Raw genomic sequence first — 25,014 nt, 5'->3', positions numbered from 1 at the left:
GTCCTCTGGAAGAGCAGCATGCACTAACCGTTCAACCATCTCTCCAGCCCCTGCACCAGCTTTTGATAACTACAGCTGACCCTATCAGCTGGAGAATTTAGGGTGAGGACAACCTATCTATCACTTTCTGGTTGCTACTTCTTCCTCCATTTCTAGACACTGTCAATGGTTACAGCTCCCTTATGCCCCTAACAAGAATGGTGTTAAGACTTGGTCCTGCAGTAAAATGAAATTGAGCAAAGTAAGCATCAAATACCAAAGAAGAAGAAGAAGAAGAAGAAGAAGAAGAAGAAGAAGAAGAAGAAGAAGAAGAGGAGGAGGAGGAGGAGGAGGAGGAGGGAGGAAAGGGAGAGGGAGAGAGGGAGAGAGGGAGAAGAAGAAAGAAGAAGAAGAAGAAGAAGAAGAAGAAGAAGAAGAAGAAGAAGAAGAAGAAGAAGAAGAAGAAGAAGAAGAAGCAGCAGCAGCAGCATTATTTACTCATTTTTGCATGTATGGATGTATGCAGATGCATATACCATGCCATGCCATATATGGAAGTCAGAGGACAACTTCTAAGTGTCTGTTCTCTCCTTCTACCACGTGGGCTTCCAGGGATCAAGCATCTTTCTTTACCTGAAGAGACATCTCAAAGGCCCTACTTTGTTTTAAAGACAAGTTTTAAATTCTGTCTTGCCTGGAGGTCATTCACAAAATGTTTCAAACTTGTCCTAGGGAGGGCAGCATAGATAACTATTGTAGCTCTCAAAGGCTGCAGAGTGACCCCCCTAAATAGCCTGCAAGGAGGCAGTATCCTGAACTAGGTTAACTAAGTGGCTAGAGGCCCTTCTTTATCTAGGTGTGGTGGTTTGAATAAGAATGGCCCTCAGTATTTGAATGCTTGGTCCCTAGTTGGTGTTAACTGTTTGGGGAAGGATTAGGAGGTGTGCCGGTGCTAAGGAGGAAGAGTGTCACTGGAGGTGGATTTGAGGTTTCAAAAGTCCAGGCCCACTCTTTCTCTGCCTCCAATTTGTGGTTCAAAAAAATGTAAGCTTCAGTGTCATGCCTGCTACCATGCTTCCCACCATGATAGTCATGGATGCACCTTCTGAAACAGTAAATAAGTCACCAATTAGATGCTTTTTTTTATAAGTTGCCTTGGTCATAGTGTCTCTTCATAGCAATACAATGGTAACGAAGACACCAGGTAAAGTCTGAAATTCGGAGCTGCGTTCAAGCCCTAAGTACATGGTAGAAGGAAAAGTACCAACTGCAAACTGTCCTCTGACCTACACACACACACCATGGCATGGTGAGTGCACACACTCACAATACACATATACCTACTTCAACAGTGCTGTCTGATCTTCCAGAGGACCCAAATTCTATTCCCATTACCTATGTCAAGCAGCTCACAACTATCTGTAACTCTAGTTCCAGGAGATCTGGTTTCTTCTGGCTTCTATGGGCCCACATTTGTACATACACATATACATACAAAAACAAGTAATACATGCACATATACATACACATAAATAAGTTTTATGTGCAGTTTTTTAAAGAGCCACAAGATGAGGATGTGGCTCTATGAAAATATCTCATCTGAACTTGACTACCCCCCACCCCATTCTCCACACTCTGTTGCTTTGGGTGCCTTTCGGTATTCTTTCTTTCTTTCTTTCTTTCTTTTCCTTTTCTTTTTTTGTTTTTTTGAGACAGGGTTTCTCTGTGTAGCTTTGGAGACTATCCTGGCACTCGCTCCGGAAACCAGGCTGGCCTCGAACTCACAAGAGATCCGCCTGCCTCTGCTTCCCGAGTGCTGGGATTAAAGGCGTGCGCCACCAACGCCCAGCATATTTTTTCTTTCTTGATCCTCATTTGGTTTGTCAAGAGCTTAGGTTCTAGAGGCACAAAGCTCTGAACCTGACTCCATAGCATGCATAAGATTCTAGATTCAGGGTGTGAGAGTGATCTGGCTGCAGAAAAATTAATGTAATAAAGTTTTTCTTTTTAAAAAGACCTGATACTCTTGCAAGAAAATGGATGGAACTAGAAGAAACCAGTCTGAGTGAGGTAACCCAGTCACAAAAAGACAAACATGGTATGTACTCACTCATATGTGGATTTCAGACATAGAGTAAAGGATTACCAGCCTACAATCCACACTGCCAGAGAAGCTAGTAAACAAGGAGGAACCTAAGAGAGACATACATGGTCCCCTGGAGAAGGGGAAAGGGACAAGATCTCTTGAGCAAATTGGGAGCATGGGAAGAGGGTGGAAGGAGCTAGGAGACTGAGAAGGGGATAAGAGGAGGGGTGAGGAGGACATGAGGGAGCAGAAAGGTTAGTCAGGGGAAGAATAGAAGAAAACAAGAAAGGAGATAACATAATAGAGGGAGACATTTTAGGTTTAAAGAGAAATCAGGCACTAGAGAAATGTCTGGAGATCTACAAAGATGACAACAGCTAACAATCTAAGCAACAGAGGAGAGGCTACCTTAAATGCCCTCCCCTGATAATGAGATTGATGACTGACTTATATGCCATCCTATAGCCTTCATCCAGCAGCTGGAAGTAGAAGCAGACACCCACAACTAGTCACTGAACTGAACTGGAATCCAGTTGCAGAGAAGGACAAGTGATGAGCAAAGGGGTCCAGACCAGGCTGGTGAAACCCACAGAAACAGCAGACCTGAACAACGGGGAGCTCTTGGTCCCCAGACTGATAGCTGGGAAACCAGCATGGGACTGATCCAGACCCTAGGAACGTGGGTTTCAGTGAGGAAACCTCAGAAATCTATGGGACCTCCTGTAGTAGATCAGTACCTATCCATAGCATAGGTGTGGACTTTGGGAGCCCATTCCACATAGAGGGATACTCCCTGAGCCAAGACACATGGGGGTGGGTCTAGGCCCTATCCCAAAGGATATGACAGACTCTGATGACCCCCTTATGGAAGGCCTCACCCTCTCTGGGGAGCAGAAAGGATATGGGATAGCTAGAGTTTTAGTTGGGGGGGGTGATAGGAGAGGAGGGGAGGGAGAGGGAACTGGGATTGACATGTAAAACAATCTTGTTTCTAATTCAAATAAAAAATCTACAAAAAAAAAAAAGGACCTGATACTCAATGATTTTTCACTGAACTGTACTTTACAGGTGACTATTTATTCTCCCAGTTTGAGTACTCAAATCCTTTACAACCTGATTTATAATCTACATAATAAACCATGTTCTCTTCGGCATTAGCCACTTGTTTTGCTGCTGTGACAAAATATCTGACAACAGTAACCTAGGCAGCTAGGGCTTATTTTGGCTTAGAGTACAAGAGTATGGTCTGTCACAGCAGGGCAGTCTCTGTAGTAGAAACCTGGGACTGTTGCTTATACTGCATGTGCAGTAGGAAGCAGAGAGAGGAGTGACAGTGCTCAGTACTCTTCTGTTTCATCCGTCTGGGACCCTTGTCACGGTTAAGGGGGGGCTCCCACCTTGATTAACCTAATCTAATGACCCATTATGGCACACCCAGAAGACTGTTTCCTACATGATTCCACATCCTGTCAAGCTGACAACAGCAACCATCCTAACTCATAAACACACTTAACAACTGTAAAGCCATAGCCTTTCTTCCCTTGTCTCTCACCCCCAATAGGTTCATAGCCATCTCATGCAAAATACATTCAGTCCAACATAAAAAATTCACATTTTTTAACAATTCCAATATTGTTTAAACATTTAATTGCTTGGGGCTAGAGGGATAGCTCTGTGGTGAAGAGCACTGACTACTCTTCCTGAGGACGCTAGCATCTACATGATGGCTCACAACCATCTGTAGTCTAGGGATGTGATTATCTCTTTTGGCCTCCACACGCATCACACATGCATGTGGTACACAGACATTATGCAGGCAAAACACCCACACATATTAAAAAAATGTGTAACCATTGATTCTCTTCTGAAACTCAGCAAATCTCTCAACTGTGAGCTCCTGTACAACAAAAAACAAAGTTATATACTTCCAGGTACAATGATACAGAATATGTATTCCCATTCTCAAAGGGAAGCCTTGGGGGATAGAGAGGAATTAGATCAAAGCAAGAGCAAACACAGCAGGACAAACACCAACCCTTGCAGCTCCATGGGAGCTAGCATCTGGGACCCATGGCTTGGGTAGCTCTGTCCCTCCAGATGCCCGCACAGCCTCTCTCTCTTGAGCAGGCTCCAGTTCATACATGCAGCTTTCCTTTGCAGATGTACCATGATCTTGGCCAATGAAATCTGCCTCCCTCCCTCCCTCCCCCCCCTCCTTCCTTCCTTCCTTCCTTTCTTTTTGAGACAGGGTTTCTCTGTGGCTTTGGAGGCTGTCCTGGAATTAGCTCTTGTAGAACAGGCTGGCCTCGAACTCACAGAGATCCGCCTGCCTCTGCCTCCCAAGTGCTGGGATTAAAGGAGTGCGCCACCATCGCCTGGCTAAAATCTGCCCCTTTCTGAGAAAGGGCTATATAACACAGAACTGTCAACTGAAGGACCACCCATGCTTTAGAATCTTCCAGGGTCCACAAAATAAATAAATAAATAAATAAATAAATAAATCACTATTAAACCTCTCAATTAGTTCCCAGAACCTACAGAGGCTATATGATCCACCAGATATCATTAGGAGTGACCAAATGGCTTTCTCTTGTCCCACAGTAAAACTATGTTCAGCACCATATACATGTTGACACCAGGGGACACCTGATCGGTCCTGGTATCTGTTGCATCATACTCAAGCAAGCTTGTCCCAGCTGTCTGGCTTCTTCCCACAAATTCCTGTTTAGAGCACATAGGAGAGAACTGGCAAGTGGGGGAAGGGGCACTGTTTCACTTCTGTCTGACTCATTCAAATAGAATGATTCACCAAGAGCAATTTTCTAAGCAACGGCAACAAAAAATTTCCTGCAATGATTCTTTAAATCACAATTCCCTTGGAAACAATTGCATTTATTCTGTGAGCAGTTCCATTCTGGTAAGTGCTGTCCCTGTACACAGTCACTGACAGCCATCTGTGCTAGCACACACACCCCTTTCAGTCTGGGGCCTCAACAATGAAATTTCACAGGACTCACAGGTATAGAGAGAAATGCCACAAATACTGATCTGCCAACCATCTATAACAAGCAAGAAAGAGGAAAGGAGTAAGTGGGAAAATTGAACTTGGCAGTGTACACGGCTTCAAGATTTCTGTAAGGGTCAAATAAGAGGCCAAGCTAGGCAGGATGGCAACATGAAAGAGGGTAAATCTGAGATGACAAAGCAGTAGACAGGCTTGAGGTGGCCCCAAGGCTGGCTGCATGCAGGGTGGATACCAGGAAAATTGTGACCACAGATTTAATTAAAAAAAAAAAAAAAAAAAAAAAAAAAAAAAAAAAAAAAGAGAGGCAGTTGACCAGTGGTCAAAAGCAGTTGCTATTCCAGCTGTTCCCTCCCTGGCTGCAGGTCCTAGAACTTCCAGGCCTCTAGGTTGGCTCTCATTCCCCAAGGAGTAAGTGATCTGGGACCCTGCAGATAAATTCAAAGCATGATTATGGCAACTCCTGTGGCATATCAATGGATCACATCCTCTCCAGGACCCTTCCTCTTCCTGCTGCAACTGCATCTTTACATTTTCATTAAAGAGGATGGAATTGAAGAGTTTCCATCCTAGAGGAACCTGTTGGGTCTCTCCACATCACTGTGTGGGGAGGCCAGGGGTCAGGTTACTTGAGTGCTTGTCCTCACTTTCTCAGACACTTACTTGCCTGTTGGCTGCCAGACTAGAATAATCAAAGAGTTGCATAGCAAGGCCACTGTCCTATCTTATTAGGACTCAGCAGATGGATTTGGAGATATAAAAATGCCAATCTGTAAGGACCTTAGCTGAGCTCGGGACTACCCCTTAAGCCTAAACTTTTCAGCCTCAACAATTGTCCCTTTCCAGCAAGGCTCAAACACACGGATAGTGAGGGCTAACCATCTGAACAACAAGTTCTGCCACTGGAACGGAGCAGAAAAACTGCTGTCCTAGAAAACAAGTTGCTTCTACTGTTAGCTGAAGTTGTTCCCACAGGCCATGGGGTTGTAGTTTCACAGGACCTGCTCCTACCCCATCAGGTCTGTAATCACAGCACTAAGTTAAAGGCCAGCAAAGAGGGTGAGGCAGGATTATTCAACTGGTAAAGGCACCTGTCACCAATCCTGATGACCTAAGTTCAGTACCCAGGACCCAAATGGCAGGAGAAATGCTCTCACAATTTGTCCTCTTACCACCATATGCATGTGTGCCAACTCCAACCTCCACACAAAATAAATGGTTGATGTAATGGTGATTCCTGGGGAGAGCTGGAGTGAGGGATGAATATAATCAACATACATTGTATACACACATGAAATTTTCCTTTTTAAAATTTACTTTAGAGCTGGGCGTTGGTGGCACATGCCTTTAATCCCAGGACTCAGGAGGCAGAGGCAAGCGGATCTCTGTGAGTTCGAGGCCAGCCTGTTCTCCAGAGCGAGTGCCAGGATAGGCTCCAAAGCTACACAGAGAAACCCTGTCTCAAAAAACTAAAAAAAATTACTTTAGAGGTTTTACTTTTGTTTTATGAGTATTTGCTGGCATGCATGTCTATGCGTCACATGTATGTATTACCTACGGAAGCCAGAAGAGGGTTGGATCCCCTGGGCCTGGAGCTGTAGACAGTTGTGAGAAACCATGTGGGTTTTGGGAATTAACCCTGGGTCCTTTAGAAGAGCAGCCAGAGCATGTAGCTACTAAGTCATCTCTCTCTAGCCCCTATATGAAATTTCCAAAAAATTGAAAACTTAAAAAAGCTTCAACCTGTGACTCTGTGAGTGGATGGTGGTGCATTGGTGGTGCCCTGATACATGGGCAGGTAGTGGCGATGCAGGGCCTGGTACATACTTTCAGAGCCTCTTCATGCTGTAACAGAGGGCCCCCAAAAAGGGCCTGGGCAACATACAAGGAAAGTGCAGGGTAAGATGGCAAGCGAAGGTGATGATGAGGTGCAATCACTATAGAAGTATGCGTTTGCAGGACTGAAGGTTGCAACAGTTCTCATGCCCTTACTACTGCCACGAGAGGATATCCTAGAGCTGGAGGCTGGTGTGGATGAGTGATAGTCTGCCAGGGTCATGGAGCTGTGGCTGTTGAAAACCTACTGAGGCCTTCATTTTCATTTAGGCCTATTAGACAAGATCTGGGGCATGCAAGAACTGATAACAGAGCACATTCAGAAGGGTCCTGACCCAGGCGACCAGTGGCTCCCACAGGACAACTCCTGCCACAACAATCTCATTGTAGAAGCAATATTGGGGACCCTGTGGCAGGACCTAACCATAAGCAGGGCTTCCCATGTCCTTTCACTTGACTCCTTTGAAAGTTTTCCTTTTTAAAAAGGTTATTAAAAGGATAGGGCTTTTAATTTTCATATTGACTCAGTGGCATTATCCCTCACCCCTTGTTTTTCAAGACAGGGTCTCACTATAGAGCCTAAGATGGCCTAGAACTCACTATGTAGATCAGGCTGGTCTTGAATAGAGATCCACCTGCCTCTGCCTGCTGGGATTAAAGGCATGCGCTTTCTAATAAATCTAAGAAATGCCTTTGAAGCAGAAAAATAAAAATTCTCAAGCAATACTATTAAGAATGGCAGCCAGGTGGTGGTGGCACATGCCTTTAGTGCCAGCACTCAGGAGGCAGAGGCAGGTGGATGGATCTCTGTGAATTCGAGGCCAGCCTGGTCTACAAGAGCTAGTTCCAGGACAGCCTCCAAAGCCACAGAGAAACCCTGTCTTGAAAAACTGTAAAAAAAAAAAAAAGGCACTCATGGGCTAGAGAGATTGCTCAGCGGTTTAGAGCACTGGCTGCTCTTCCAGAGGACCTGGGTTTAATTCCCAGCACCTACATGGCAGCTCATGATTATAAAGCCAGTTCCAAGGGATCTGGCACCCTCACACAGATAAGTATGCAGGTAAAACATCAAAAATAAAACCTAAAAAAAAAAATCAAAACCACCAAATGACACCAAGTATCTCACATCCCGTTTTGCAGACTCTACAAGAGAGTGTCAACAGGAGCACTTGTTTCTCCTGAGCAGCAGTCACTTCCTATTTTTTTTTAAAGGTTTGTTTTCGTTTTAAGTATATTGGTGTTCTGCGTGAATGTATGTCTGTGTAAGTGGTACCACATAGTCAAAAGAGAGCATCAGCTGCACTCGAACTGGAGTTACAGATGGTGTGAGCACCCAAGGGTGCTCAGAATCTGGGTCCTCTAGCACAGTCAGTGCTCTTAACCTCTGGGTCATCTCTTTAGTCCCAATTCCTTTTAAAATTTCTTTTATTTTTTGAGATTATATTACCCCTTTCCTCCCTTTCTGAGAACTCAGTTCAGTTCTCAGCACCTACTAGCTCACAACCATCCAATTGTGGACTGGAACCAGTTCCAGGAGATCCAATGCCCTCTTCTGGCCTCCATGGGCACACTGTATATTCATGGCAAACTTACAAACATGAAGGCAAAACACTTATACACATAAAATCTTCTAAATGGAATCTGGAGAGGTGGCTCAGCTGTTGAGAGAATTTGATGCTCTTTCAAGAGGACCTTGGTTTGGTTTCCAGCACCCACCTTGGGCATCATATAGTGACTTGTAATTCCAGTTCCAGAGAATCTGATGCCCTCTGTGACCTCAGTGGGCACCTGAACCCACATAGTGTCCGTACAGGCGAACACACACACACACACACACACACACACACACAAAGGAGTCTTATTACAATAAAAATACATTAACAGGCCAGAGAAATAGCTCAGCAAGTAAAAGTACTGGCCACACAAAAGGAATATATTTTATGGAATGAAGCACTATTCAATCCCAGAATTGTAAAATAAAACCAATCCATGGCTTTAAATGAAATAAATAAATAAATAAATAAAACAAAGCAAATGCAGACCCTTAGGTTAGTATCTCCTGTTCAAGTGTGACCTACAGTCAGACATGTGGCTCCTGTTTATAATTCTGGCATCTGAAGGCTGAGGTAGGAGGACCACTGCGAGTTTGAGGACAGACTCAGCTGTAAAAAGAAAAACAAAACGAAAAGAGTGATCTAGGACCAGTTATCCACATCACTTCAGAGTTTACTGAGAATATGGTCTTAAGTCCTCAGGGCCTGGACTCAGAACCACACAGCAGAGTCTTCAGATAAACTGCTAATCACAGCTGTTTCTCAAACACCAGGGTAGTGAGTAGGACTGTTTCAGCCTTCTAGGAAGGATCAACTACAATGGCTTTACGACCGCTGACTGTACTCCTAGCACAGAACAGAACATACAAAGATATTTATGCCCCGTGCAACAGACACCTGAAAAAGCACCCCTTAATGGCTAACCACAGAATGTCAAAGTCAAAGGGAATCTCCAGAAAGAAGAGTAAGAGTCCTTAGAAGGATTCAAGATAAATTTTGGAACAGAAAAACCAGAATTGCATACTTGAATTTTTCTTTTGAGTTACAAGTAAGGAAGGGAAAGATAATTTAAAGAGAAACAAGCATGCCAAAGGGAATTACAACTAGAGGGAAATACATGTTTTAGTTTGTTTCCTGTGACACGAGAGAACCAAAGTGAGGCAGTATTCCCCAGGGGTGATGGTCCACATCTGTGTGCCTAGCAAGCAAAAAGGTTTCCTCCACTTGTCATGTTGTCTGTGAGAAACTTTGAAGACAATACGGCAGTTTCTCCAAAAGAACATGTTAAGGCAAGAAGCTACCTACAGCTCAATTTCCTATGTTGTTTCTAAATTTTTTTGAGTGATTCTCATAACACTACTGTAAAATTTAACCCAATTTTGTCCCACTTAACTGATCCTGAATGGATGTTAAGACTTCAAAAGCATAAATCTATGAATACTTTGGCAGGTTGGTACTTTTTGGGTGGTGGGGTTGTAATTTTGAGACAGGGTCTCTGTGTTATGTAGCCCTGGCTATCCTGGACTCACTATGTATACCAGGCTGGCCTCGAACTCAAGAGACTCACTGCCTCTGCCTCCTGAGTGCTTTGATACTCTCTTCAAATACCTCTTTTCATCTTAGTGGTTTTTTTTTTTTTTGGAGGGGGGGTTTCGAGACAGGGTTTCTCTGTGTAGCTTTGGAGCCTGTCCTGGCACTCGCTCTAGAGACCAGGCTGGCCTCGAACTCACAGAGATCCACCTGCCTCTGCCTCCCAAGTGCTGGGATTAAAGGCGTGTGCCACCAACGCCCGGCTATCTTAGTATTTATGTTAGTATTTTATAACCCATGGGATTGATACTATTATTCTACCTACCTTTTTGTTTTTGGTCGTGCTGGGGCCTGAATTCTACTTTATAGATGAGGAAACCAGGGAACAGATAGGTTAACCTTTCCAGAATTAGTAGCAAGGAAGGGATTGAAGTCTGATTCGATTCAAGGAGCTCAACTGCTTCCCTAACCTGTAAAATAATCCAACAACTTAAAGGCTTTAAAAAGTTCCTGTTTTCTCAACTTTTGGCTTCACTTGCTGTCCTTTTGTTTGTTTGTTTGTTTTGTTTTTGGCTTCCTTCCCTTACAGACCTTTCATCCTGCCAGGGCCTGGGGTAACCACAATACAATGCCATGTGTCGAAACAGAGACGCATAAAGGCAGCCCATTAGGCAGCCCAGAGAAAGGGATGCTTTTAGTTGTGAAGGTAGGGAAAAACTTTTTAAAAGATCTGATGTGAAGCTGAATTCCTCCCACTATACCTAAGTGATCCAGAATTTATCCCAGACCACTGGAAAGAATAAAATGAGAAGTGACTTGTATTTATTTTAACCGAACCAAAGTGTCCCAAGCAGTCAGGAGCTATCTTCTTTCGCGTCTCCAACCCCATCAATTCCCAGTGAGGTCTACTCTACTCTGACACTGGACGTTTTCCGCTCGTTTTTATTATAAACAACACACTGAGTTAAATAAACCTGGGCTTATAATTATAAAAGGCTTCTACTAGGTTTGGAGCGTGTGCCCCCGGGCAGCAGAGACTGGTTTGCAGGTGACAACTGACAAGGGTAGACGCCTTGCTTTTCTCCTAGGCTGCATTCACTGTGCCAGGGAAGCAGTGGCCGCCCGACTGCGAGCGCCTGTGACCTGCCGATTCCCCGCCACCAAGGTCGACGCGCGCACAGCTGCGCGGCTGCCAGATGTGCGGCCCCGCTGTGTGCAGGGCGCGCCGGCCCTCCACTGCCTGCCCCGCCGCTCGCCTGCGCCCCGCACCGTCCGCAAGATGGAGGCGAGGGCACGAGGCGCCCCCACCCCGGCCAGCCTTTGTGCCCTCCAGGCCGCGGGCCTCGCACAAGGCCCCACGCCGAGTCCCAGGCACGCGGGAACTGCCTGGGTCTCGGGTCTCCGCGCCGCGACACTAGCGCCGGCTACCGCCTATTTACCTCACTTCGAACCGAAGCGTCGCACGTCCCGAGCGGCCCGAGGAGCTGGGCCGGGGTCCCAAGCGGCAACTGCCAGCCTCCCGCGGGCGCCCGCACTCTAGCGGGAGGGAGGACCGAGCGCCCGCCACGCCCTCCGCCCGCACCGCCCCTCCGCGGGGGACGCCGCCAATCCGAACCGTCGGCGAGGAGACTCCACCAATCCTCAGCCAGCTTCTGCTACGAGAGCCCGCCCCCTGAGTGGGCCTGGCCTATGGGAGGTCGGACCTTTTTTCGCCGCCGCTGCGACGCTCGCGCCAGCGAGGTGGTTCGCGGTCGCGGCACCCACGCGGGTGGCCGGCGGGCCGCGGAGGGCGCCGTGGGTGCAGTCGCGCGCTTGGACCGACGTGCGCACGAAGGCAGGGAGGGCGGTGCCGGGCCTCGTGCTCCCTTACCTTCGCCAGGAAGCCGCGGGGGCGTGGCCGCAGCCCGAGCGGGAGGCGGAGGCCCCGGAGCGGCGTGCGGAATTCCGTCGAGGACGAGGTGTGAGTCGTGCGTCCCGCTGCAAGTTGCCGTCGTTCGGACACCCTGAGGCTTAGAGAGAGGCTCAGCCTGTCACACCAGAGGTTGGAGAAGAGCTTCCATGGTCGGCTTCCACAGTGCCCTGCCGGTTCCCAAAATGGTCCGTGGATGTCCTGCACAGGGGTCTGTGCAGGGCACGTGGACTTGTGCGGTTAGAGAAGGAGTCGGGCCTATCCTGCCATGACAGCTCAGAGACTTTGTCCAACCTAAGGGTCACAAACTTGACAGCTTGGTGGCCTTGAACTTACAATATTTTCTCCTGCCTCAGTCTCCCCAGTACTGGAAGTACAGGCACGCTCCCATCACACCCAGCTTCTTTATTTTTTTTTAATTTTTTTTATTAGTTCAAGTTAGGGAACAAGCTTGTTTCACATGTAAGTCCCTTCTCCCTCTCCCTCCCCTCACCCCATCCCTTCTCCCCCACACCCAACCTACCCCCCACCCCATCCACCCACCACTCCCCAGGCAGGGTAGGGCCCTCAATTGGGGCTCTGCAAAGTCCATCAAATCTTCCTTTGCTGGGCCTGGGCCCTTCCCCTTGTGTCCAGGGCCAGAGTGTATCCCTTCATGTGGGATGGGCTCTCAAAGTCCCTTCTTGCACCAGGGAAAAATACTAATCCACTACCAGAGGCTCCTTGGAGGGCTGAGGCCTCCTTATTGACATCCATGTTCAGGGGTCTGGATCAGTCTTGTACTGGCCTCCCAGACAGCATCTGGGGTCGATGTGCTCTTTCTTGTTCAGGCCAACTGTTCCTGTGGGTTTCTCCAACCTGGTACAGACCCCTTCGATCTTCATTCCTTCCTCTCTTCAACTAAATTCCAGATTTCAGCTCAGTGTATATCTGTGGATGTCTGTCTCTGCTTCCTTCAGCCACTGGATGAGGGCTCTAGGATGGCATAAAGAGAAGTCATCAATCTCATTTTAGGGGAAGGGCTTTTAGGTTATCCTCTCCACCATTGCCTGGATTGTCAGATCGTGTCATCCTTGTAGGTCTCTGGAGATCTCCCTAGTTCCAGATCTCTTCTCGGACCTATAATGGCTCCCTCTGATATGGTATCTTTCATCCTGCGCTGTCTCCTCTATTCTTCTCCCAACTCAATATTTCTGCTCCTCCATTTCCTCTCTGCTCCTCATGCTCTTATTGTGGCAGCTCCCTCTCCCCTACCCTCATGCTCCCAATTAGCTCAGGAGTTCATGCCACTTCCCATTCCTGCACACCCAGCTTTTTATTGGCTTTGGTTTTTGTGAGAGTTAAATTTTATTGTGGCCCAGGCTGATTTTGAATTCCTGATCCTTTGTGTCTGTCTCCCAAGTACTGGATGTTTTAAAGTAAAAGTGCATTGCCATATGCAAGGCCTTGAGTTCTCTCCTCAGCCCAGAATGAAAAAAAGTGAAAAGGAATTCAGAAGAGAAATATGTCATGGGTAGTTAGCATTTAACAGCGTGTATCCAGCTACTTATTTAAAGGAAAAAATAAAGGGACTCTCTCTCCACCCCACCCCACCCCCCGCCCCGTCTGCCTCCCATCTCTCCTCTCCTTTCCTCTCTCCTCTCTCCTGCTGCTTCTGTCTCCAGAGGTTGGTCTCCCCCCCTCCCCTTTTCCCTTTTTATGATCCCTTTCCCTAATTAAAATAAATAAATAAATAAATAAATAAAGGGCCTATGAAATCATTTAGCAGTAAATAGAGTAAATGTGATTGAGCATCAGGATAGCTTCAACCAGATGTGTTCTATTCCCTCCTTTGCCCATGGCCCTTCTTTTTATCTTCTCTCCAGTATGCTTCCTTCCTTCCTTCCTTCCTCCCTCCCTCCCTCCCTCCCTCCCTCCCTCCCTCCCTCCCTCCCTCCCTCCCTCCCTTCCTTCCTTCCTTATCCTCATTATTATTGAGACAAGGTTTCATATATCCTAGGCTAATCTGGAATCACTTTGTAGCCAAGGATGACATTGAGTTTCTGAGCTCCTGCCACTATGTCCCCAGTGCTGGGATTGGAGATTTGTGCCACCACACCTGGTTGATGTGCTGGTGGGCAGTGAGCCCACGGCCTCATATATACTCAGCAAGTACTCAACCAGACTCTCTTCTTTTTAATCCTTGGTATAAAAAGAACCTATTATAGTTTCATTGGTTGTCTTAATCTCAGGTAAGTTGATTTTCTGAGCTTTTCAGACATTAATGTGGAGAGTGTTAACAATTATCAGGATTTACAGATGATCACAACCAAAACAATAAAGTGAGCCAATGATTGAAAATTTTAACATTCTCCAAAACAGAAATTCTCAATTTCTAGTGAAATGTTTATTCCTATGCTACATTTGTGTTGATCTCTTCTATTTATTCATTGGTACTTTCTGAACATAGGTGCAAATGATATTTTGCATTATCTTATGAGTCTTTTAATTTTTTTTTGAGTCTTTTAAAGTTTTATTTGTGGGGGGGGGCACACACACCACAGGGTGAGTGTAGATGTCAGAGGGCATCATGTGGGTCGTCACCAGGATTGGAGCAATGGCCTTCATTCTCTGAACCACCTTGTTGGTCCTAACTTCCCAAGTCTTAATCCCACAATCACTATTTTTAATTGTGTTTGTCTTTGTTGTTTGGTTGTTGAGACAGGGTCTCACTGTGTAGCCCTGGCTGGCTGGAACTCACTGTATACCAAACTGGACAGTTATTTTATCATTTGACCAGGACATGTGTATTAAATCACATACTCCAGCAACTTTGTGAATGAAATGTCAGAGAATTAAGAATTATTTATAAAGTATTATTTCATTGATTCCAATCTAATTTTAGAAAAATCACTTACTTCCTTAAAGTTGAACTGACCTCATAAATTTGCAGCTTTTTTCTTACTTTGGGATTGTCTGGCTTGTCACAGCTGTTGGCACCATGTGCTGGACACTGTGTGCTGCCACTGCCGACATTCGATGCTGCCAGAGTGAATGACATCTTTCTTGACTCTGACTCTCAGATCAGCATGTGCTCAAGCCTACAGGGTGTGGAGACAGACATGAAGTACCTGGCCGTCTGATCTTCCACGATAGGAGTTGTGGCCCTGCAATCTGCCAAGATTCATGAAGTGGCATTGCACTCGAACAGGGGCATTCTTCAAACACTGGGAAAAACACCCACAAACTAAGTAAATAAATGAAAGATAAAAAAAAGAAGGGAAGGAAAAGAGAGACATCTGTATTCACTATGCTTTCTCCTCCACCAACCTGGAAAGTTGGCCATCAACTTGGATACCATTGGAATTAGTGCTCTCTTCAATAGATTTAACCTCTGCAAAGCAACCCATGTTAGGAACTTTTGCAGATATCACAAAGCCTCTAAAGGAGGACAGTGTAGAGGAGTACACTGGCAGGCACTTCACTCTGCTGTCTCACTGACAAGGAAATGTGCATGGAGAAAGCTGAGTGAGTGATGGTTTAGGATACAAAGTGACAGTGAGATGCTCAGACAGCACTGTCTTGTGACTTCTACACACAAAGGTGAAGTTAGAAGATCGAGTGGTCTGTCATATACATACCATAGAACTGTAGACAGGAAGGGATTCTATAGGTGTAGAAAAGAATGTAAAGCCAAGAGCAGGTGCTGTATGTAATGTCTGTTCAGCCATCTTGTTTTCTAAAATTTTATCACATATTACTGTGTGTGTGTGTGAGGAAGAGAGAGAGTTCTGTTGTTTGGATGTATTTTTACTCTTCTGGCTCTTTGCTCTTTAGGGGGGCCTGCCATCCAGCTCCCAAATCAATCCACACAAATTCTTATACTTTTTATTCTTTTTTTTTTTTTTTTTGGTTTTTCGAGACAGGGTTTCTCTGTGTAGCTTTGGAGCCTATCCTGGCACTAGCTCTGGAGACCAGGCTGGCCTCAAACTCACAGATCCGCCTGCCTCTGCCTCCCAAGTGCTGGGATTAAAGGCTTGCGCCACCAACGCCCGGCCAAATGCTTATTCTTATTTATGCCCGGTTTTAGCTTGGCTTGTTTCTTGCCAGGTTTTCTTAACTAATTACTACAAGTACCTCTAGACTATTTCCTTTTCTTACTTCTGGATATCTTTCATTCTTACTCCATGGGTGGCTGGGAGGCAGGTCCCTGTCATCCCCCTCTCCTTGTTCTGTCTTGCTCCTTCTCCCTCCTCAGATTTCTCCTATTTATTCTCTCTGCCTGCCAGCCCTGCCTATCCTTTCTCCTGCCTCACTATTTGGCTGTTCAGCTCTTTATTAGACCATCAGGTATTTTAGACAGGCAAAGAACCACAGCTTCACAGAGTTAAACAAATGCAGCATTAAAAAAAGGAGCATATCGCTGGGCATTAGTGGCACTCAGGAGGCATAGGCAGGTGGATCTCTGTGAGTCCAAGGCCAGCCTGGTCTACGGAGCTAGTTCCAAGACAGCCTCCAAAGCAATACAGAGAAACCCTGTCTCAAAAAACCAAAAAAAAAAAAAAAAAGGAAAAGGTAGCACATCTTTACATCATTAAACAAATTTTCCAGAGCATAAACAGATGTAACACACCTTAAAATAATATTCTAAACAGAGTTGTGCCATGACATGTATAGAGTTGGCTCCTGGGGCTGGAGAGATGGCTCAGCGGTTAAGAGCACTGACTGCTCTTCCAGAGGTCCTGAGTTCAATTCCCTGCAACCACATGGTGGCTCACAACCACCTTGAATAGATCTGGTGCCCTCTGCTGGCATGCAGGCAGAAGACTGTATACATAATAAAAAAAAAAAAAAAAAAAAAAAAAAGTTGGCTCCCTCTTATCATGTGGATCCAAGGACTGAACTCCAGTCATCAGACAGTAAGCACCTTTACCCATTGAATTCAACCATTTTTTAAAAGTAATAATGAGAAATTTAAGTCTGGAACAAATAGGTTTTTTTCCAAGTGTGTGCTGTCAGGCTGCCGGAATTCATGTACAGGCCACAGACTACATGCCTTAACGTCCATGTTTCACAGTGCCATGTTATTAAGCTTCTTGAGGTTGGGTGATGTTTTTGAGCTACAAATGTGGAATTCTCCCATTCTGAAGTTTCTCCCTTCCTTCTTCTCAAGCAGTAGCAGGTTTGTTTTACTTTCCTTGAGGGATCTTTATGGTAAGCTAAAAGGTAAGGGCACCTGCAAAACACCTCCCTCCCTTTGTTTCTTCCTTCCCTTCCTTTCTGGTTTATTTTGGCTCTTGGTTTTAGAAATGTCAGTCCATGGTGTGAAGGGCGTGTCAGAGCAGGACAGCTGCCATCCTGGCAGCCAGGAAGAAGAAAGGGAATGGTGGTGCCCAGTGGCTTTCTACTTTCTCCCTTGTATTCAGCAGGAGCCCCCAGCCCATGGGACAGTGCCACCCACATTCAGGGCGGGTCTTTCCCCTCAGTTAATCACCTGGGGAAATCCCTCACAGACACCCCTAGAGGTAGGTCTGTGATTCTAAAGCCAGCCAGGTTTATAATAAAGATTGACCAGTGTAGGCTCAGTAAAGTGCATTCTGTGTACACATGAGGACCTGAGTACAACCCACAAACCTACATTCTTTATTTATTTATTTATTTATTTATTTATTTTTGGTTTTTCGAGATAGGGTTTCTCTGTGTAGCTTTGGAGCCTATCCTGATACTCGCTCTGGAGACCAGGCTGGCCTCGAACTCACAGAGATCCGCCTGCCTCTGCCTCCCGAGTGCTGGGATTAAAGGCGTGCACCACCAATGCCCCGCCAAACCTACATTCTTAAGAAGTTAAAAATAGAGCTGGGCAGTGGTGGCTCAAGGCTTTAATCAGGAAGCAGAGGCAGTCGGATATCTTGAATTCAAGGCCATCCAGGTCTACAAAGTGAGTTCCAGAACAGCCAGGACTGTTTTACAGAGAAACCCTGTCTCGAAAAACCAAAAAAAAAAAAAAAAAAAAAAAAAAAAAAAAGGAAAAAGAAAAAGAAAACTTTAAAATCATAATCACACCTGGAATGCTGAGAAACTGATACTCAATTCTTGAGGTTGGGTGCCTCAACACTCCTGAGTAGTCCAGGGGAGCAAGTGGCAACAGCCAGGAGTCACTTAATCCACAAGGCTTTAGTAATCCCAACCAGGTGCTGAAATCCCACACAGCACCTGGAGAGCAACTGCTCCCTGTTCCACAATGAAAACTTGGAAATGCTGCTTCTGCTGTCAACACAGGGATCAGTGGTGGCATCGACAACAGGGTGAATGGAATCAGGCAGCAGGAGAAAGACCAAACCAGTAAAAGTCGAGAATAAACTTCTCTCTGAAATGCCCTCTTCTGATCCAGGCATGCTGCCCACTACAGGGTGGGTCTTCCTATGTCAATTAAGGCAATCAGACAGTTCTTCAGGTGACAGTCACTATTCATGATTCTAATTTGTGGCCAGTGACATTAAAACTGACCCCAAGAATCTCCAGGAACCACATGGGAGAGCTAGAGAACTCACTTCCCACAAGTTGTCCTCTGGCCTATACTCACACATATACACAAATACAAACAATAAAGTTAATGTAATTTTTAAATTAAAAAGTTCACACCGACCCCCCCCCCATTTTGTATGAGACAGGAGGCAGGGGCAAAGTGGGATTATGGCTGTGGGGGAAGAGGGACATTCCTCTGTCCTCCAGGAGAGGACACCAAGAAGCTATTTTTCTCTGCAGATGGATGAAACAGGCATTTCCCATGTGTAAATCAGAGTAGAAGAAAATCCTATTAACTAAGAGGCAGTGTTGTTTGGTGGAGCCTATTTTATGGCTCTAATTGATAGAGAGCTTTGGGCCAGTGAGACGGCTCAGCAGGTAAAGGCACTTGATATCATGCCTGATGACCTGAGTTCTATTGTAGGAACTTAAATGGTGGAAGGAGAGAACAGACTCCTCAAAGTTGTCCTTGACTACCACATGAGTACCACGTCACACAAATAGGTAGCCCCGCCTCCTACATAAATGAATATAGTTTAAAAATACTGACCATATTCGGATTGCAGCCTCCCCACTAAATGGACCTGTGGCTGTGAGCCTGATGCCAAAACCCTGAGATGGGTGCACACATCCTTTTTCCGGAAGTAAGGATAGTAATGTCTCCATCTGGTTACACATAGGATTAAGTTGAAAATGTGTTTAAGAAACTGGCTGTGCTGGTTGGCTTTGGTGCACTTGACACCAATTAGAGTCATCTGGGAAGAAGGAACTTGTATGGGGGACTTGCCTCCATCCGACTGGCCTGTGGAGATGTCTATGGGGAATTTTCTTGATTAATAATTGACTGTAGGAAGGTCCAGCCCACTGTGGGCAGTGCCACCTCTGGTCAGGTGGTCCTTGGTTGTATAATAAAGGTCTCTGAGCAAGCCAGTAAACAGAACTCCCCTGCTTCTGTTCCTACCTCCAGGTTTCTTGTCCTGGCTTTCCTCAGAGATAGACTGTAGCCCATGAGCCCAGACAAGTCCTTACCTTCACAAGTTGCTTTTGGTCATGGTGTTTATCACAGAAACAGAGAACCAAACTAGGGCAGTTGTAGGAAGCTGTCTTTGCGGGGCTGCAGTCAGAGCCAGCCGACTTGCCCAGTTTGTACCTGAGAGGGGGACTGTGGGTTGAGAAAGGCTAGGTAAAGACATTAAGAGAAAGACAGAGACACAGGATAGTCAGGAGGGCAAATCCACTCAATATTGAACACCTCAAGTTTATTATTTAACATTCTTAAGTACACAAACAAAAGTGGAGACAATGGAAGAAGACTTCTGTTACCATGTATAAGGGGCAAATGACTTACTTCCCTTAATCCTCCAGGTATTTGGTAGTCACACCTGTCATCCAGCCTTCAAGGTCAAGAGTAAACACATTTGAGCCCAAGTCTGTTGTTATTTAGATAAAATATCTGCCATCAAGGCAGAAACATCCTGCCTTAGCCAAGTGTTTAGACCTTTAGGTCTAAGAACAGTTTTGAACTCTCTGATCTTGAGGCAAGATGAAATGGACCCCTCTATATGGGCCTTAACAGGCAGTGGTCCATATGGTGTTGAAGAAATTAATGAAAATGTAATATTAGAAGATGTATAGAGCAGGCTGGAGAGGTGTCTCAGTGGTTAAGAGCACTGACTGCCCTTCCAGAGGTCCTGAGTTCAATTCCTGGCAACCACATAGTGGCTCACAACCACCTTGAATGAGATCTGCTGCCATGCAGGCAGAAGACTGTATACATAATAAATAAATAAACATCATAAAATAAATTTAAAAAAAGATGTATAGAGCTTAGAATGGGGTAGATGCCTATAATCCCTACACCAAGGAGGCTGAGGCATGAAGATTGCCAAGAATTTGTGGCTAGCCTGGGATATACAGCACAACCGTCCGTCCATCCATCCATCCATCCATCCATCCATCCATCTACGTGTATACACATTTGGATCTGGGTCAATTGTGTTGAAAGTGCATGTAACCCCATGAAATAGGCTTTATCTTTTTAGGTCTGAAGGACTAGCAAATAGGGCATCTAGAACCTGCTGCTCTTTGGGATATGTGATCATAATAGGCAGTGATGCAGTCCTACAATATGACCACAAGATGGAGTCCATTATACCCTAAAGAGCTTACATAGGAAACTCCTATCAGTACAGGAGTGCAAAATACCTGGGCCGCAGAGATTCTCTGCATTACATTCAGCCTTCCAGAATGTTGTGGGGATATTCCCCAGAGAAGACGGCTCAGACATGGGTTTAAGCCAGCAATTACACTGGGTGTTTGGGATCCCAGTGTAGCCCTGAGCCTTTCTCAGGGTGAGCTTTTAAGTACAAAATCCATGTTCAGGATTGACACACTTCAGTTAGCGAGAACAGTTAGCCAGAAGTAGAACTGTAGAAGAAGTAGAACTTCTGTAGAAGCTGGTGATGCTGTCTGCATACTGACTTTTACAGCCCTGATGGTCTGGTGCCCTGTTACATTTCCCAATGGTCTTTGTGAATGACTTTTCAAATCACGGGCTCGTTTTAGTTTAAGATGCAGGGTTTTATATTATTCTATTCAGAATGAGAACCAAAGGCCTAGTAAGTGCGAGTAACAGAGTAGTTAGCCAGAGAGATCAGAGAACAGAGACTGGTACCAATTATTTTCCTAACCATGGCAAAAGTTTTTAAAAAATATTCTTGATCAATTAGTATAGAAACAACAGGTTTTCTCCAAAGCCAGAAATAGTTTTTTGTTTGTTTTTTCCAAGACAGAGTTTCTCTGAGTAGCATTGGCTGTCCTGGTCCTTGCTCTATAGATCAGGTTGGCCTGGGATTCACAGATCTGCCTGCCTCTGCCTCCAGAGTGCCAGGATTAAAGGTATTCGCCAACAAGTTGGTTTTTATGTATTTGTTTTGTTTTATTATCTCAAGAGAAGTACATCTAAGCTTCTCCAAATTTGTAGTATCATTCCTGTAAGGGAAACTTATTTTTTTTCTCAACTTTTATTCTTTGTGGATTTTATCTCGAACATCTGATCCCACTTACCTCCCAATTCCTTGATTCTGCCCTCTGTCCATGCAACCTCCCCCACAAAAGTGAAAAGGAAAATCAAAACAACAACAACAACAAAAGAATTTCATCACAGAAGCTGTAGTGTGGCCCACTGAGTCACACAGTTTACTCTTTAGTCCAGTCATCTTAACTTGCTATGAGTCATTGATCTGGTTCAAGGCCTTTGGCTTCTGCTATACTATCATCTATAATGGTCTCTCTCTGGGTCTCCTCTTGGATATCCTGTTGTTGTCTGTGTCATGGAGATCCTGCAGTTTTGAATCTGTAGTAGGTTTATCCCCTCTCATGCTCCAATAGTTCATGGATGTTGGGGTGGGCCCACTCATGGGCCTGGTTCTGGGCCTTAGTGGTAGCTGGGTTGGTCAGCCAGCTTTCCCTTATCATCACTACCAGCACGGTCTCAGCTAGCTCACCCAATGCAGCCTGCAGCAGGTTCTCCTGCTCTCAGGTCTCCAGATCTGGCCCACTCACGCTCATACCATCAGAGCCAGTTCTACTGTTTTGCCCAGGTGAGGGCCGTCTCTCCCTACTGCTGCAGGGGGCTCTATATGTGTGTGTGGGAGAACAGGGGTTGGAAGAAAGGGTTTATTGCAGCCTACAGTTCTACATCACAGTCCATCCTCACTGAGGGAAGTCAGGCCTCAAGGCAGAAGCCAAAACAGAGGCCATGGAGAAGTGCTGCTTTTACTGGCTTGCTTGGCCCTCCTGGTTTGCTTAACCTACCTTCTAATAGCCCTAGGACCACCAGTCCAGGGGTGCCACTGGCCTCCTGGTGGCTGGGCCTTCCCACATTCACCACTGATTTTAAAAATGCCCTACAGGCGTCCCTGATGACCACCAATCTTATAGAAGCAGTTTCTCCAACCGAGGTTCCCTCCTCTCAGATGACACAAACTGTGTCAAGTTGATATAAAGCTGGCTGGCTTTAATCCTAGCAGCACCCCCGGGCTGCGGGGAGATCACCAAGAGTTCAAGGCTGGCCTGATGTGCTGGCTAGATTTAAGTCAGCTTGACACAAGCTAGAGTCGCCAAAAGTGAGGGAACTTTGAGAAAATACCTCTATTAGATCCCACTATAAGGCATTTTCTTTCTTTTTTTTTTTTTTAAGATTTATTACGTGTACAGTGTTCTGCCTTCATGCCAGAAAAGGGCAACAGATCTCATTACAGATGGTTATGAGCCACCATGTGGTTGCAGGGAATTGAACTCAAGACCTCTGGAAGAGAAGCCAGCGCTCTTAACCCCTGAACCATCTTTCCAGCCTCCCTCCCTTCTTTTCCTAGAGAGTTTCTCTGTATATCCCTAGCTGGCTGTCCTGGAGCTCTGTAGACCCACTGGCCTTGGATTCACAGAGGTACATATTCCTCTGCCTCCCGAGCGCTGGGATTAAAGGTGTGCGACACCACCGTCTGGCTGTAAGCCATTTTCTTAATTAGTGATCGATGAGGGGCCCAGCCCTCTCCTCCATGGCCTCCGCATCAGTGCATCAGCTCTTGCCCTGCGTGAGTTCCTGTCCTGAGTTCCTTAGAGGTGGAAGCATAAGCCGAATAAACTCTTTCCTCCCCACATTGCTTTGGTCACAGCAAAAGAAACCCTTACTAAAACAACTAGTCTACATTATCAAGATCGTAAGCAAATGCAAAAGCGAAAACCCCAAACAAAATAAGTCATTAAAGTAGAGAAGGTACTGGATATACGAGTCAGTTACTAAGAGCACTGGCTATTTGTAGGGGGCCAGGGTTTGATTTCCAAAACTCTACCCTCTTCCTGGCCCCTGAGAGCATTGCAGCAACACCATACACAGACAATTGATGTATTGTTTCCTTTTCCATACTGTCTCAGGGTTTTTACTGCTGCGATGTAAAACATTGTCAAAAGCAAGTTGGGGAGAAAAAGGCTTAATTGACCTACATTTCCACCTCGTATTACACTACTTAAAAAAAAAATAAATCAGAGCAGAAACACCAACGGAGTACACTGTAGGAGCTGACACAAAAGAAAGCTTACACAATTACAACGGGCAGAGTTCTCTGACACCGATCACTGAGAAAACACTCTGGAAACAGCTTCCCTAATTGAGAATTCCATCCAAGAAAACACAAAAAAGACCACAGACCCCAAGGTTACCTTTAGGTTTATCGTCATTTACAGCGTGTGCATGCAGTCAGGACTGGAGACTTGACAAACAAAAAGTAGTCAACTTATGTCTATACTAAACCAAATATATAGCGCTTACGCAGCGCCTACTGGAGGCTCTAAAGGAGAAACGTCTATTTTTAAACCGCTAAAGTCAGGGGAGAGCGCGAACGCAGTCCCCCACTACCACAAATTATGCAGTCGAGTTTCCCGCATTTGGGGAAATCGCAGGGGTCAGCACATCCGGAGTGCAATGGATAAGCCTCGCCCTGGGAAAACCACCTTCATGATCATGGTATCTCCCCTGCCAGGTAAGTATGAGTTGCAGTTGCTGCGCCTACGGCCTCCTTCACGGAGCACTCACTTCTAACACACGGTCACCGCTCTTGAGAGACCGCCTCACTTTCACGCCGTCGAGAACGCTGTTATCCTCCACGTTTCTCATGTAAATTACACGCATAACACACGGGTATTCACACGCGGGACGCGGCCCTCCGAGCCCGGCGGGACCGGCAGGCCCTGCGCTGAGACTCATCTGCATACGCCCCGCCCCACGCGCTTTTTTTTCTTTCTTTCTTTCTTTTTTTTTTTTGCCAGGCGACCGCGCGGGCTGACCTTGTCTCCACTTTGCTGGGCTCTCCTCGCTAGATCCAGCCAACGATGACCCTAAATTTCTGATCCTGGGTATGGGCAATCGTTCACTACTGGGGATCACACACTTCCTGTCATTTTTAATACCTCTGGGTTCTGACTTAGTCTGGAGAACATCAGAAGAGGCATGTTTAGTCAAACCATTAATACATGCCCACCAAGTAGTCGCAGGAGCTCGGTAATATTATTGTCCAGATGAATTAGCACATAGGCAGAATATCAGGCATCACACCAAGAGAAGTGCCTCGGCTAAAGGTTTTGGATATTAAACAAGGTTTAGCTCTTTGTAAGTCCTCTCATGTTAATTTAGGATGCCCCCAGTCACAGTGAGTTTTGACATTCAATGGGCTGCCAGTCTGGTTCGTTCCTACCCCATGTAGTGTGGGGGCTAGGTATCTAAGCATAATCAGCAATCTTGGTTGATTTTTGGCTGTGAGTGACTAACTCTATCCCCAGGGTCCCTGCCTGTGGCATAGAGTCTGATTCCCCAAGTTTTTCTTGTTTCCCAAAGTCCAGAATCGTTTAAAGGACTTTTTCAGGAAACCTCAGTTTTACAACCCCAATTCTTGTCATGGAAACTCCCTTGTTTCTGGCAAGGGTGTCCAGCTGTAAAGTTTGCATTTTTATTTCAAAAGATACATTCCTGGGCTGGAGAGATGGCTCAGAGCTTAAGAGCACTGGCTGCTCTTCCAGAGGTCCTGAGTTCAATTCCCAG

The 25,014-nt window shown here is 45.7% G+C and overlaps 1 protein-coding gene and 1 non-coding gene across 4 annotated transcripts in view; both read right to left on the bottom strand.

The window, feature by feature from the left end:
- Window positions 1-11,571, bottom strand: part of Cep68 (centrosomal protein 68) — a 31,376-nt gene extending 19,805 nt beyond the window's left edge. For 2 of the 3 annotated variants that reach the window (XM_027388064.2, XM_027388066.2), the window contains exon 1: window positions 11,446-11,571. The gene's annotated coding sequence lies outside the window, so the exon portion shown is untranslated. Of the gene's footprint in view, window positions 1-10,331; window positions 10,477-11,445 lie in introns of all 3 variants that reach the window. The other variant, XM_035453224.1, reaches the window with a different exon arrangement.
- Window positions 11,572-23,803: 12,232 nt separating this feature from the next.
- LOC113832418 lies at window positions 23,804-23,967 on the bottom strand. Its single transcript, XR_003479692.1, has one exon. It is a non-coding gene; the product is annotated as a U1 spliceosomal RNA (small nuclear RNA).
- Between the last annotated feature and the right edge of the window lie 1,047 nt (window positions 23,968-25,014).

This window comes from Cricetulus griseus, assembly GCF_003668045.3.
Source record: "Cricetulus griseus strain 17A/GY chromosome 1 unlocalized genomic scaffold, alternate assembly CriGri-PICRH-1.0 chr1_1, whole genome shotgun sequence".
Lineage (NCBI taxonomy): Eukaryota > Metazoa > Chordata > Mammalia > Rodentia > Cricetidae > Cricetulus > Cricetulus griseus.
This window is presented reverse-complemented; position numbering and strand designations above follow the sequence as displayed.